This window comes from Thalassophryne amazonica, chromosome 17, assembly GCF_902500255.1.
Source record: "Thalassophryne amazonica chromosome 17, fThaAma1.1, whole genome shotgun sequence".
Taxonomy (NCBI): domain Eukaryota; kingdom Metazoa; phylum Chordata; class Actinopteri; order Batrachoidiformes; family Batrachoididae; genus Thalassophryne; species Thalassophryne amazonica.
This window is the reverse complement of record NC_047119.1, coordinates 29,782,044-29,796,487: the sequence shown is the minus strand read 5'-3', so window position 1 is coordinate 29,796,487 and position 14,444 is coordinate 29,782,044. Positions and strand designations below refer to the sequence as shown.

The 14,444-nt window shown below is 39.2% G+C and overlaps 1 protein-coding gene across 1 annotated transcript in view; it reads left to right on the top strand.

Annotated features, from left to right (window-relative positions):
- LOC117529259 (WD repeat-containing protein 70) overlaps positions 1 to 14,444 on the top strand; it is a 94,629-nt gene that overhangs the window by 38,453 nt on the left and 41,732 nt on the right.

Genomic DNA, 14,444 nt, shown 5'->3' with positions numbered 1-14,444 from the left:
AAGAAATTCAACAGTGTGTTTGGATTTCTGCTGCTGTTATTTTGTTCATGAAGGGAAAAAAAAACCCAACTGAAACTGTGTTATTCAGCTGAGTTGCATGAAAATTGCTAAGAGACAACATCACAATTTTCATGTTACTTTTTCCACTATTAGTTATTTAGGTAATTAGATCATCAAAGTGTTGACTTTGTTCTTTTACATGCAAATTGTTGAGGTAAATTGCTCACATTATTCATCATTTTTGGCTATTTTTACATATTTTTTTCTTCAGTTGAATCAAATTACTTCCAAGCTGGGAAATGCTTTTTCCTTTAATAGTGATTCACGATTGAGACCATTCACTCCCCACTCCCCCAAATTTGCAAGGCTTTTTTGGTACAGCTACCTGTTGTTGAATTTAAGGCAGGTATATTCATGTTTTCTGCATTTGCTATGGTTGTCTTTATTTGGAAGTGTTGTGGCCCCTGTCAGCCACTGTATTTTATTTTTATTATTATTTCTGTGGTTTTCTGTATGCCAGCTACCAACACTGCCACCTGGTGGACACACTTGTACAGGATCAGTGTAGAAGAACCATGCGATCTTGTCTGAATATTATCCATACAGATACCTGTACTTTTCTCCTACTACTTCAAGATTGAGGGGAGTGAATACGATGGAAACCCACACACACGTATTGTTAAATACTTGGCAACATGTAGCACGACTGTACCTTTTTAACAGATGCCTGTGAGTGAATTTTAATTTCTTACATATACATACAGATACAGATACATGAAGTTTGTTTGCCCTCAGCCTTTTAGCAAATCTTTAAGTCTTTTGTTTTGCTTTCTAGCCTTTCATGTGCCCATGCCCATGTGTGGACAAGGTTGAATGGTTCTGTTATTCCATGTGAGAATAGTGGCTGTGACAATTAAGCTGTGGTTAGTGAGCTGGAACAGCTTGATTGGACATGGTGGCTTATCCAGATTAGTCAAATGGGAAGTAGGCTACACAATAATTACTACAACATTCAACTTTTTAATCAGAGGACAAACGGCGTTCTTTGAATTTTTCTTTTCTCTTGTAACTCTTTATGTATTGTAAGAGTGTTTGTGGTTCAGTGTACCGGTATTATGTAGACCCCCCACCTACCCACCCGTCTCCACCTCCTCTACCACAAGTGATTGGGTTAAAGCTTTCAAAATTTATTACCCCTCCTTCTCCAAGCTAAATATTTACCCTGTCCCATAGCAGCTTACAATAGTCATGTCTGTTTCCCAGACCACTGGAGCCTGTCTTGTCTGAATCCATCAAGACCTTTGTTGGTGCCCTCATCAGCAACCTGTGTTTCCCACTCAAATTCAGCCATGAGCGTATAGAGGAATTGACCTGCGCGTGCTTTTATTGCTGCTGCTGCCCCCGACTATCTTCTGTTATATCACTACTCTTACTCATGGCTGGGATATGCAGGGAGATCAGTCACGTACTTCACCTTTCTCTAGATCTCAGTGAGGAGAGAAGCTATTGAGAGTGACACATGACTCCCTTGATCCCCGACACAAGCTGATTGATCCAATGATGTGAGTCAAGTAGGTCTCTTTTAGTCGACTGCCACGGCGTGTGATTGCGTGCTCCTCCTCTGTCCAGAGGGGTCAGTGCCAAAATTACAAGACTTAATTTTGTGGTTGCCAGGTAATGTGTATTCTACAATGCTCTGGGTTGGGGAGTGCTGGTACGGGTCTTTGTTCTAAGAAATTACAGCGGAGACTAGAGGAATGTCATAACGTCATGGATGGATTTGGATGTTTCCAGACAACTAAATGGAAAGTGGTTTTGATTAATAAATCGTGCGGAGTGTTATCACGAGATAACATGGCACACTTGGAGAGACCAGTTGGGTGCGATTCATGCTTTCAGCTCATTTCTTTATTCTTGTGTTCTGTTGCTTGATAAACATAACTTTTGATTTCTTAGTTTTTTGTTGTTTTTTTTAAAGAAATGATGCCATTCACACCCTGTTGTTATTACTGTGCCACACTTATTATTGCCACCTCCATAATTTGATCGCTAGCAAATCTCATTTTCACGAGTATCATCTTGGAAAGTCATGGCTTGAAACATTGTCCCTACTTCCTCAGTCCAGGAGAGAGTCTGTGGTGAGCAGAGTTATTCTGCCATTGTGCTGTGATCTTGTTTTAACCATGGCTGTATTCTCAAGATGTTTAAAAATTTCTCATTTCCATCTTTGGTGATCCATTTCCGTGGAGGCTCTGACATTGTCCTACATGCCGCGACATCCCTGGGAGGTTTTCTGGAAGCACCACAGTGTGCTGTGGGTGTGCTACATTTTGCACATGGTACAAAATGTGTCATCAAACCACACAATGGATCACATTCATGGTCACCTGTGATCTCCACACGCCATTTTGTCATGGTTATAGACTGACCTTCTGGGAAGCATTTCTATGAAAGTGAGAACGGGGCTGATTTTGTAGTCACCAACCTTGTAAAACTGACAGTCAACACAGCAATGTGTGTCTACAATATAACTGTCAACTGTTCCCAAGCTAGTGTTACAGAATTGGGGAATTGGCACCGACACTCCGCCAAGGACATAATAAAATCATGTGCGTTTATTTATTTATATGTCTGTCTGTTAGCAGGATTACGTCAAAACTACTGCACAGATTCTGACGGGATTTTCACCACAGATGCATATTAGGCCATGGAAGACTCCATTAAATTTTGGAGGTGATCTGGATCTGGATCCAGATTTCACTTTATACAGGCTTTGAAGGATTACATCAAAACTATTACATGGATTTTAACTGCACAGATTTTGACGAAATTTTCACCAGATACATATTACTCCATGGAAGACTCCATTAAATTTTGGAGGTGATCTGGATCCAGATTCTGGATCAAGATTTCACTTTATACAGGCTTTGAAAGATTACGTCAAAACTACTTCACACTTTTTCACCAAATTTGCACCACAGATACATATTAGGGCATGGAAGACTCTGATCCAGATCTAGATTCTGGATCAAGATTTCACTTTATATAGTCTTTGAAGGATTACGTCAACACTACTTCACATTCTCACCACATTTGCACCACAGGCAGATATTAGGGCATGGAAGACCCCACAGAAATTTGGGTATGATCTGGATCTGGATCCAGATTCTGGCTCAAGATTCCACTTTAAATAGGCTTTGAAAGATTATGTCAAAACTACTTCATTGATTCTTACCAAATTTGCGCCACAGATAGGTATTAGGGAATGGAAGACTCCACTGAATTTTGGAGGTGATCCAGATCCGAATTGGCAAACATCAGAAATCTCTGATTGCTCTTGTTTTACAGCAATGATTTCCAACGTGTGTGCTGCAGCCCCTTGATGGCCCATGAGCAATCTTTAAAAATAAGTAAATAAAAGCATCTTTGATTTTCAGTTTTCTAATGAAGCTTACAATTGCGCAAAAATATTTATTTTTCTGATATAATCAGTACAAGTGAAATGATACATTGCATATTTTGATAATCATATCACTATACTAAATCATGTAGTCTTTTGAAATGAGTTTCACAGTACCATGAAAATTCACCTAATGCATGGAATAAATGATGATCTTGTTGTGGGTACGCTTGTCTGTGCCTTTTTGTTTTTGGTGTTATCTGTGCTCCTATATTTGGTGTCTTTGTGATCTGTCCTCCGTCTGGGTTAGCCAGTTTGTCCCCCTTGTGGCACGTTAGTCACTTCTGTCTTCCACATTAGTTCTGCCTTCTGTTCTTGGAGTTAGTTTTGGTTATTGTTTAATTATTGTAGTTTGTATTTTGATTGTCTCCTTAGTTGTTCTTAATCTCCATGTTAGTTTTTCACTTTTATTTTTATGCTTAGCCTCATGTTGCTTTTCTGTTAGCGTTCTTGCCTTCGTCTTTTGTTTTTGTACTTTATTTGATGGCCTCTTTTTATGTATTTGTTCTTCTTTGATTTTTCTCTTTTGTTACACTTTTTACACCTTTTGGTTTCCACAGTTGTTTTTAACTTTGTGTAGTTGGAGCTGTATTTTGGTTCTGTGGGTTTTAACATCTTTTCTTTTAATTTTATTGTTACGTTGTTTCCTTTCCTCACCTTCCACACCTTTTGGGTTTTTCACCACTTTCCTGCTTGTCTGTGACCTTTGACTTTGGCACACACGTAACACATAACACAAGGATTACAATTTGTACTTTAGAATAATATCTGTAAAGTTAAACATTCACCACAGATTACTTTCTATGTGATTAGCGTGAACAATCATTTTCTATACTCGCTTACTACAATTAAGGGTTATGGGGGGGGGGCTGCCTTTCGCAGTTGCCATAAGGTGAGAGGTGGGGTACATCCTGAACAGGACGCCAGTCTATCACAGGACTTATTAGCATGAACAGCAGTGTAATTATATAACCTGATGTCTATCGAATTGTCGTAGGTGTATCGTGATACGTATGTGGAACTGGTGTATCATTCCATTCCAAGTAATTAGAAGTTAAAAAACAATAATATACATATGGAAATACTACATCATTTGTCCTATGTGTCAATCAGAATTGTGATTACAGATTAGGGTGGGCCCCAGAAGATCTTCAGATGTCAAACTGGGCAGTTGCACTCTTTAAGTATAGGAATGACTAATCCACAGTGTCAGCCAGGCTGGCTGCCGTACATGGCCTTCGTCATGAACGTCTTCATAGAAGGATTTGAAGAACAATCAGACTAATCCTCCGGGCCATGCAAATGTACCCTAACTGTAAAAATATACCTCAGATCAGATTGTTTTCCTCCATTCCATTCTCTTGGTGGGACTAGCCGTTACAAAATTACCTTCATAAATCTTGTTAAGGAATGAAAGCTGCATCATCCAACACTGAGCTCAGTCCTCACTCAAGTCTGACTCAGAGCAGTATAGCAAAGACACAGAGGAATGCATTTACTTCACTGATCACACTTTAGGATTATGTGGACATTAACAGCACACGCATCCGCGCAAATACACACACACAGATTCACTGTCACCACTTGTTGATTTCCCTGAAAGATCAGAGCAGCTGTTCAGGACTGTGGTTTGGCCACTTGATCTTCAGAAAGCAATAGAGGTCACAGTAAGATGCCGCCACCGACCACACAGAAGCCGCCAAGTGTTTCAGGTGTGTGGTTATGAAAGTACGCCATTGGGTGGGGGAGGTTAGGCCATACAGTATTTATATAATGTTAGTCAGACAGTGTGGTTAGGAACAGTTGGCCCTGTGGTAGATTGTTATCGTAGCCTGCTGAGAATGAAACCCTACGCTGTGTTCCTCCAGCTATTTATCAACTCCTGCAGCTGAACGTGTGTAGATGTAGCTTTGTGGCGTATGTGTCCTTATGCATACACACGTACACGTACAAAACTGTTATCTTGTGCATATTAATGTCCCAAAATGCTAATATTGACTTGTTGAATATTGTGATCGTTCGCTCTGTGCTTGTTTTGGCCAGAGGGAAGCACGCGGCTTACTGAGGATGTCACACGGTTTGAGCGACATTTCAAACGGCGTATAAGAATCCAATTTCACGAGCCGGCTCTGTAGATTATCACAGGAAGAAAACACCGTGGCATCTACCAAAGGCAGCCGGCATCAGGACAGAAAATAAACACTCGAGCTTTCACAACAGTATATGTTCTAAAAGTAGTACAGTGGGTATATGTTTGCAGTACTTGTCACTGTCTGCCTATTAAGGACAACTTTTTCTGATTGCCTGTTTTTCTGTACTGTGTGAGATTTCCTTGTTTTACTTTTTGTCTTTTAATTTGTGTATGCAGTTGGACAGATGTTGTTTCTTTGCCCTATTCCACAAGTTGGCTTCTTACGAGGATAGATTAAAATATAGTACAACCAAAACAGACGTTGAAGACAGTATAACATGCTGTAACAATTTTCATAAATGTGATATCAGGACATCCACTAAACTCTGAAACTGTTAAACAACATCTCTTGGGGCTTTACCGTGAGGATCTGTGGTGCATATGGTAAAACGCCACACACAAATCCATCTGGGGTACATCAAAATCCCTGTGAATATCTTTGTGGGTTAAACCAAGTGCAAAGGTGGACACTGCCAGCCAATGGTTTACCAGGTTTATTATTCATGGCATAGTAGTCCTAGGCATAGTCCGGTCATAATGTCAACCAATCAGAGCGTCATTCCCTTTAAATTGGAGTGCAAGGTGCACAGTGCTGTGGCATCAAACAGATGCAAGTGAAATATGTGGAGAGGCTTTCTGGTGAGGAGGTACTCAACTGCACACAATTTGGAGATGAAGGATATTTTCTGGAGGATCTTGGTTTTCCAGTGTGGTGGGAATCAAACTGAGGATCCTCTGGTCACAAGCCTGCCTTGCTAACCTCTAGACCAGGGGTGGGCAACTTGTTCCAGAAAGGACCAGGAGGGTGCAGGTTTTCTATCCAGTCACTTACTCCATCAGGTGATTTCACTGATTAACTGATTCCATCTGCTCAAAGTGATATTAATCAGTGAAATCACCTGGTGGAATCACTGGCTGCAAAGAAAACCTGCACCTTCTTGGCCCTTTCTGGAACAAGTTGCCCACCCCAGCTCTAGACCATGACTTCCCCTAGATCAGAGATATTCAACATGTTCCAGAAAGGGCCAAGAGGGTGCAGGTTTTATTTGCAACCACCCGGTCAGTCCATCAGGTGATTTCACTGATTAACCAATTCCATCTGCTCAAAGTTATGTTAATCAGTGAAATCACCTGGTGGACTGACCGGGTGGTTGCAAATAAAACCTGCACCCTCTTGGCTCTTTCTGCAACGTGTTGAATACCCCCAGCTAATTAATGTTGTTGGATGGGGCAATATGTATTTGCAGTAAAGTGCTTGTCGCCACGAAACAGTCTAGCAGTAAATGTGCACATGTTGACCACACCAAATGTAAATAGTTTTTTGTTTGTTTGTTTTTTGAAAAGATAATTGTATAGTTAGGCTATTGCCTCCGCATCTTAGCCGCCAGCTGGCTCTGCTCTCCACTGAGGCATGACAAGTCACCTGCCTTATACTTGAAGCAAAAGAATTATTCATTGCCACTTGTTGAACAAGACATCAGTACGAGTTCATCTTTGTCAGATGCTAAATCTACCCAGCTCATCTGTGCTTTCTACTCCAGATCCATCGTCTGCTGTTTGAGTTGAAATGTTGTGGTTGGATATGGCTCCATGTTCTTTGTGCAACAATGGCAGTGGCCAGTGTGGTTACCTGATGGAAACAATGCCCCAGATGTCTTTATTTTAGTTAAACAATAAAGCAGGATTCTGCTTTTGTGCGGTTTTGCTTTAGCTCCTTTGCTTTAACGTATTGATCCGGATGTAGCCTGTAGCGTCGTCTCATACCCCATGTCACTTGCAAGATTAGAAAGTGGAGTCCTCCTTGTATGAATTTGACCTTGCGAACGTCTTCTGCCAATTTATCACAGAAATGAAGAGGTAGATAATATAAGGTTACCAGAAAATGGATTTATGTTGAGAATGTGTAAGGAAATTAATGAACTCTGCAGGGAGGGTTGAATACTCTTTGAGAAGCTGCCGAGGCCAAGGGCTTAAAAGTAGAATTAATTTTATCTACAGTTCAAGGTGACACTGTTATCTGCCTTGTCCAAGTTAATAACTTCCTTCCATTTGCTGTAGAAGTGAAGTATAGCCTTGATTCTGTCATTTATCTTACAGACTCATCATTCATTCCCCTCATGCTGCACTCTCTCCTGCTTTTATAACTTTCTCATTTTGCCAGCTTTTCTCTGCATTTTCCTATCTTATCTGTCTCCCACACTCTGTGAACACTTCAAATTCCTTCTCCGCTTTTCTGAGTCAAAAGCTTCGTGTTGCTGCAATTCCCTATTCACCGATTTATTTGCATTTCCTTTAGAATTAATGAAAATTCAGCAGTTTAAACCTAGGTCATGTTTATTTGAGTGCTAAGAAGTGCCAAGATTATTGCTTCACTGACAGGCTTGTTTGTTAATGACAGTGCTGTTATCTCGCCAGCCAACAGAGAACTAAAGACTTACTGTAGGAGGAAGCCAGCGAGAACCAATGCAACAACAATTCGCAAGTCGTGATGAAAAGCTACAAATCAAGTTTTTCTATTTAAATAAATTTGTTTTTACAATCATTTTTTTTTCTCAGTCTTTTAATATAAACTTTAGTTTTATTTGACCCAGTGGTGGGCACAGCTAACCAAAACGTTAGCTTTGATAACCATTAATCCGCTAATTGAAAAGTTAACTTTTATAAAGCTAAACCGATAAACCCCTAAAAAAAATTTTTTTTGCGGAAGTTACAGCTAAAAGCTAAACCGATAACTTTTATTATTGACTCCAGTACACCGGCAGGTACTGAACTTCTGAGTAAATTCAAAGGCAATCACAAACAACAACGAGCCAGCGCTTCTGTCTGAGGTCAACCTTCTCTCAGCAAAAGAGAGACCTGGTGACCGGAGAGAAAAAAGATCATTTATTTTCACAGCCATACACTCTTGCAGACGTGTTGCAGGAGAGGCAATTTTGACTTATGGTTAAAATTTTAAACAAACAAATTCCAGACAGGTTATCTAAATGAACATCACCTCTGTCATTTTTACAAAATGAACATATCAACTATATGTTTTAGTTTTAAAATAATGTACTAATTTTGAAGGTTTGAGCATTTACAGACCCACACACATGCCAGAAGGCATTATGGGAAAATGAGCTTCCTGTCATCAGTGGTTGGTCGGTTTATGTATATGTAAAAAACAACACACAAGTTATTGTAATGTGTGTGTTGGTTTTTTACAAATAAATCTGTGTTTGTAAATGTCTTTTCTTTTCATTTGTAAAAAAAAAAAAAGGCACTTTGAAAACTGAAAATTCTGTTTAAGAACACTCCCATCCAGTAGATGGCAGTTGTCATGGCAGTGTGAATACCAATTGCCACACATTTGTTATAAGATTAGACCACAGCTGAGACGCTGTTTTTTGTATTTACGTGTGAGCTAACATTCCTGTGACCGGTCTCACATGAGCCTTGAGTTGACTTTGAGCTTTTACAAGTTTTAAGATGCAGACATGCCCATGAAACAACATTAATTAAACCAATTTGTAACATTAAAATCACTTTTGGTTTATAGCACATTGAGATCAATCCAGTGTATGTAACCATGTCAGTGTAGCCATATCTGTTATCTGTAAATCAATTTTTCATTCATTGGTTAATTATTATATCACTGTCTTGTTGACATTAGTGGTAGTGCAGAAGATAAATGCATATAGTAATAAGAATCTTTCATTTCTTGATACAAGCATCACATTTGACACAATAGAACTTCTGTCTCTACTCATTGCAAAAAGGGTGGGGGGCTTTTAGCCACTACAATTTTCATTTTGTGTTATAAGCTTCAAATTTGACACAATTTTCAAGATGGTGGCCACGTTTTCAAGATGGCACCTGGAAATATGTATTTTCATCATATATGTGCAAAATCTTGGTTTATTTCAATGTAGTACCTGTTAAATATTGTACTGTGGACTAGGGGGGATGTGAAATTAACTTAAATCGTTTTATGCTTTTTAGATTGTATATACAACCCCTGGCAATAATTATGGAATCACCGGCCTCTGAGGATGTTCATTCAGTTGTTTAATTTTGTAGAAAAAAAAAAGCAGATCACAGACATGACACAAAACTAAAGTCATTTCAAATGGCAACTTTCTGGCTTTAAGAAACACTATCAGAAATCAAGAAAAATAATTATGGCAGTCAGTAACGGTTACTTTTTTAGACCAAGCAGAGGGAAAAAAATATGGAATCACTCAATTCTGAGGAATAAATTATGGAATCACCCTGTAAATTTTCATCCCCAAAACTAACACCTGCATTAAATCAGATCTGCTCGTTAGTCTGTATCTAAAAAGGAGTGATCACACCTTGGAGAGCTGTTGCACCAAGTGGACTGACATGAATCATGGCTCCAACATGAGAGATGTCAATTGAAACAAAGGAGAGGATTATCAAACTCTTAAGAGGGTAAATCATCACACAATGTTGCAAAAGATGTCACAGTCAGCTGTGTCTAAACTCTGGACCAAATACAAACAACATGGGAATGTTGTTAAAGACAAACATACTGGTAGACCAAGGAAGACATCAAAGCATCAAGACAGAAAACTTAAAGCAATATGTCTCAAAAATCGAAAATGCACAACAAAACAAATGAGGAACGAATGGGAGGAAACTGGAGTCAACGTCTGTGACTGAACTGTAAGAAACCGCCTAAAGGAAATGGGATTTACATACAGAAAAGCTAAACGAAAGCCCTCATTAACACCTAAACAGAAAAAAACAAGGTTACAATGGGCTAAGGAAAAGCAATCGTTGACTGTGGATGACTGGATGAAAGTCATATTCAGTGATGAATCTCAAATCTGCATTGGGCAAGGTGATGATGCTGGAACTTTTGTTTGGTGCCGTTCCAATGAGATTTATAAAGATGACTGCCTGAAGAGAACATGTACATTTCCACAGTCATTGATGATATGGGGCTGCATGTCAGGTAAAGGCACTGGGGAGATGGCTGTCATTACATCATCAATAAATGCACAAGTTTACGTTGATATTTTGGACACTTTTCTTATCCCATCAATTGAAAGGATGTTTGGGGATGATGAAATTATTTTTCAAGATGATAATGCATCTTGCCATAGAGCAAAAACTGTGAAAACATTCCTTGCAAAAAGACACATAGGGTCAATGTCATGGCCTGCAAATAGTCCGGATCTTAATCCAATTGAAAATCTTTGGTGGAAGTTGAAGAAAATGGTCCATGACGAGGCTTCAACCTGCAAAGCTGATCTGGCAACAGCAATCAGAGAAAGTTGGAGCCAGATTGATGAAGAGTACTGTTTGTCACTCATTAAGTCCATGCCCCAGAGACTGCAAGCGGTTATAAAAGCCAGAGGTGGTGCAACAAAATACTAGTGATGTGTTGGAGCGTTCTTTTTTTTCATGATTCCATAATTTTTTCCTCAGAATTGAGTGATTCCATATTTTTTTTCCCTCTGCTTGGTCTAAAAAAGTAACCGTTACTGACTGCCACAATTTTTTTTTCCTGATTTCTTATAGTGTTTCTTAAAGCCAGAAAGTTGCCATTTGAAATGACTTTAGTTTTGTGTCATGTCTGTGATCTGCTTTTTTTTCCTACAAAATTAAACGACTGAATGAACATCCTCCGAGGCTGGTGATTCCATAATTTTTGCCAGGGGTTGTAAGTGTGCATGCATGCTGTAATACATATATGCTGCAGAACATGCGATAGTGTGTGGTGTGTAAGGGTTTAGTAGTAGAGGTAGTATTTTATGTTTTTAAAGTCAGCCATGTCCTTTGGATGAACACTAGTCTTCACTGCTTACTTAACTCTTACCTAGGGACCAAGTAGTTGCTTGTGCATGACAATGGCCACATCCCAGTAAACCGCACTGGCTTGTGGGCTAAACTAGGAAAGAGTAGCACACAGAGAGGTTCTCTGTGATGGAGTTTTCTTTCTTCCCATACCAGTGCATGAAGACTGAAAACTTCCAGAATGAACTGTTGAACAGATGAAACAATGACTTCATTTTATGTGGTGAATGGCCTTTTGTTTTTTTGTTTGTTTGTTTTTTGTGTGTTTTTTTTTGTTGTTGTTTTTTAGGAAAAGGACTTCTCAGAAGTACTTCTATGAAATTTGGTGCTTGTATCAACTGAATGATTCTTTCGCTTTTTTGCTGCACTGTGGTCATTGTCCTTTCTGAATGAAAATTCAGTAGGTATATCTTATATATTATATTCCAATTCTAAGGTGAAACTATACTAGTATACTAAGGTATATCTAAAAAGGAAGAGTAAAATAGAAGAGTAGAAAAGAGTAGAGTAGAGCCACTTAGGTGCCTGGTCTTGAGAACAAGGGATGGTAGGTTGAAAAGCTTTTTTATCACATGGGAACTCTCCCTACCCACCCAAGCGCCTCAAGAAAAAGGATATATATAATAATAAATAATAAGACATAAGAAAGATAAGACATCATATATATAACTGATAATTAAATAAGGGTAATAAACAACATATACAAAAAATATGGTATTATATAATATACAAGAGTAGGTTTTAAAACCTAAATATTAATACGGAAATGGCGTAGTTCCAAACTAGAGGTGTTTCACCTTGCGTGGCATGAAGCTATTTTAGATTATAAGCATGCTTTATTGGCTACGAAGCAGGCGTATTATTCTGAATTGATCAACAAAAACAAGCGTAACTCAAAGTTCTTGTTTGATACAGTGGCATTTCTTATTCATGGACAGCCACCTGTTGGTCGTTCTCCTTTTTCAGCACAGGACTTTCTGGACTATTTCGAAAAGAAAATAGAAGATATTAGGTTGAGCACATCTCAGCATACTTTGGTTGAATCATTGTATCCAGCTACTGAGCTGGGGACTACTACTGAGGTGCTACCTAGATTCACGGAATTTAACAGTATCTCACAAGGTGTGCTGACGAAACTCGTGATGTCTACTAGAAGCACAACTTGTTTATTTGATCCTATACCAACAAAATTGTTTAAGGATCTTTGGCCCATTCTTGGGCCGACTGTGCTGGAAATTGTTAACCTTTCTTTAAACTCTGGATCTGTTCCAAGTTGTTTTAAATCTGCAGTGGTTAAACCACTACTCAAGAAATCTAATCTTGATCCTGGTGAATTGAAAAATTATAGGCCGATATCAAATTTATCATTCTGCTCTAAAATTCTGGAAAAGGTGGTTTCACAGCAGCTTGTGGACTATCTTACTGAGAATGACCTTTTTGAGCCACTGCAGTCTGCTTTTAGAAGACATCACTCCACAGAAACAGCACTTATTAAAGTAGTTGATGATCTTCTGCGAGCAATGGACTTGGAGACTACTACAGCATTGGTGTTGTTGGATCTCAGTGCTGCGTTTGACACAGTTGATCATCATATTCTACTTGATAGGCTAGAAAACTGTTTCGGGATTACTGGAACTGCTCTTGTGTGGCTGACGTCTTATCTGTCTGGTCGTTCCCATTGTGTTTTGTGCAATGACACTACCTCTGACTTTAAGGGCATGAAGTTCGGGGTTCCGCAGGGATCCGTTCTGGGTCCCTTGCTTTTTTCCCTGTATATGGCACCCCTTGGGAACATTTTGCGGCGTTTCGGGGTTGCTTTTCATTGTTATGCTCGTGATACTCAGTTGTATATGCTGATAGCTGCTGGAAATCCTGTCCACATAAAATCTTTACAGGACTGTCTTGCAGCAGTGAGAAGTTGGATGTCTAGCAACTTTCTACTTTTGAACTCTGATAAGACTGAAATGATGGTTCTTGACCCAGCAAGACATCGGCACCAATTTGATCAGTTGGCGCTTAGCCTAGGTTCATGTGTTATACATCATACTGACAAAGTGAGGAACCTTGGGGTAATCTTTGATCCTACGTTGTCCTTTGACCTCCACATTAGGGACATTACGAGGACTGCTTTCTTTCTTCTGAGAAATATAGCAAAGATTCGCCCCATCCTGTCTATGGCTGATGCTGAGACTCTGATTCACGCATTTGTCTGTTCTAGATTGGATTATTGTAATGCTTTATTTTCTGGTCTGCCGCAGTGTAGCATTCGAGGACTTCAGTTGGTGCAGAGTGCTGCTGCCAGAATTTTGACACAAAGTAGAAGGTTTGACCACATTACTCCCATTCTGGCATCCCTTCATTGGCTACCGGTTTCTGCCAGATTGGATTTTAAAGTTTTATTGTTGGTTTATAAAATTGTTCATGGACTGGCGCCTTCCTACTTGGCGGACTTGGTTAAGCCCTACGTACCTGCGAGGCCTTTGCGTTCGCAGGGCGCAGGGCTTCTGTGTGTTCTGAGGATGAACAAAACGTCTCTGGGGTATAGAGCCTTCTCCTACCGTGGTCCGGCTCTTTGGAATGATCTACCTGCTGTTATTCGGCAGTCTGACACGGTGGAGATTTTTAAATCAAGACTGAAGACCCACTTTTTTAGACTGTCTTATCATTAATTTTTTAATCTGTTTGTGTTTGCTTTGTAATTTCTTTTTATTCTACTGTGTTTTATCTTCTAACTGTGCTTTTCTTGCTTTTAATTTTGAATTTAGATTAATTTGTGTTGTTGTGAATTATGTGAAGCGCCTTGGTGCGACTTTGTCATGATTTGGCGCTATATAAATTAATAAATTAAAATTAAATTAAATACAGGAGAAGATTGTACTATAGGTATTTTAGTATGTAGACTAGTAGTAAAATTAAATTATAGTTAGTAGGCTAAGCTATAAATCTGGTATTTTATTATAGAAACAGAAGCTATGATGTAATGTGTAT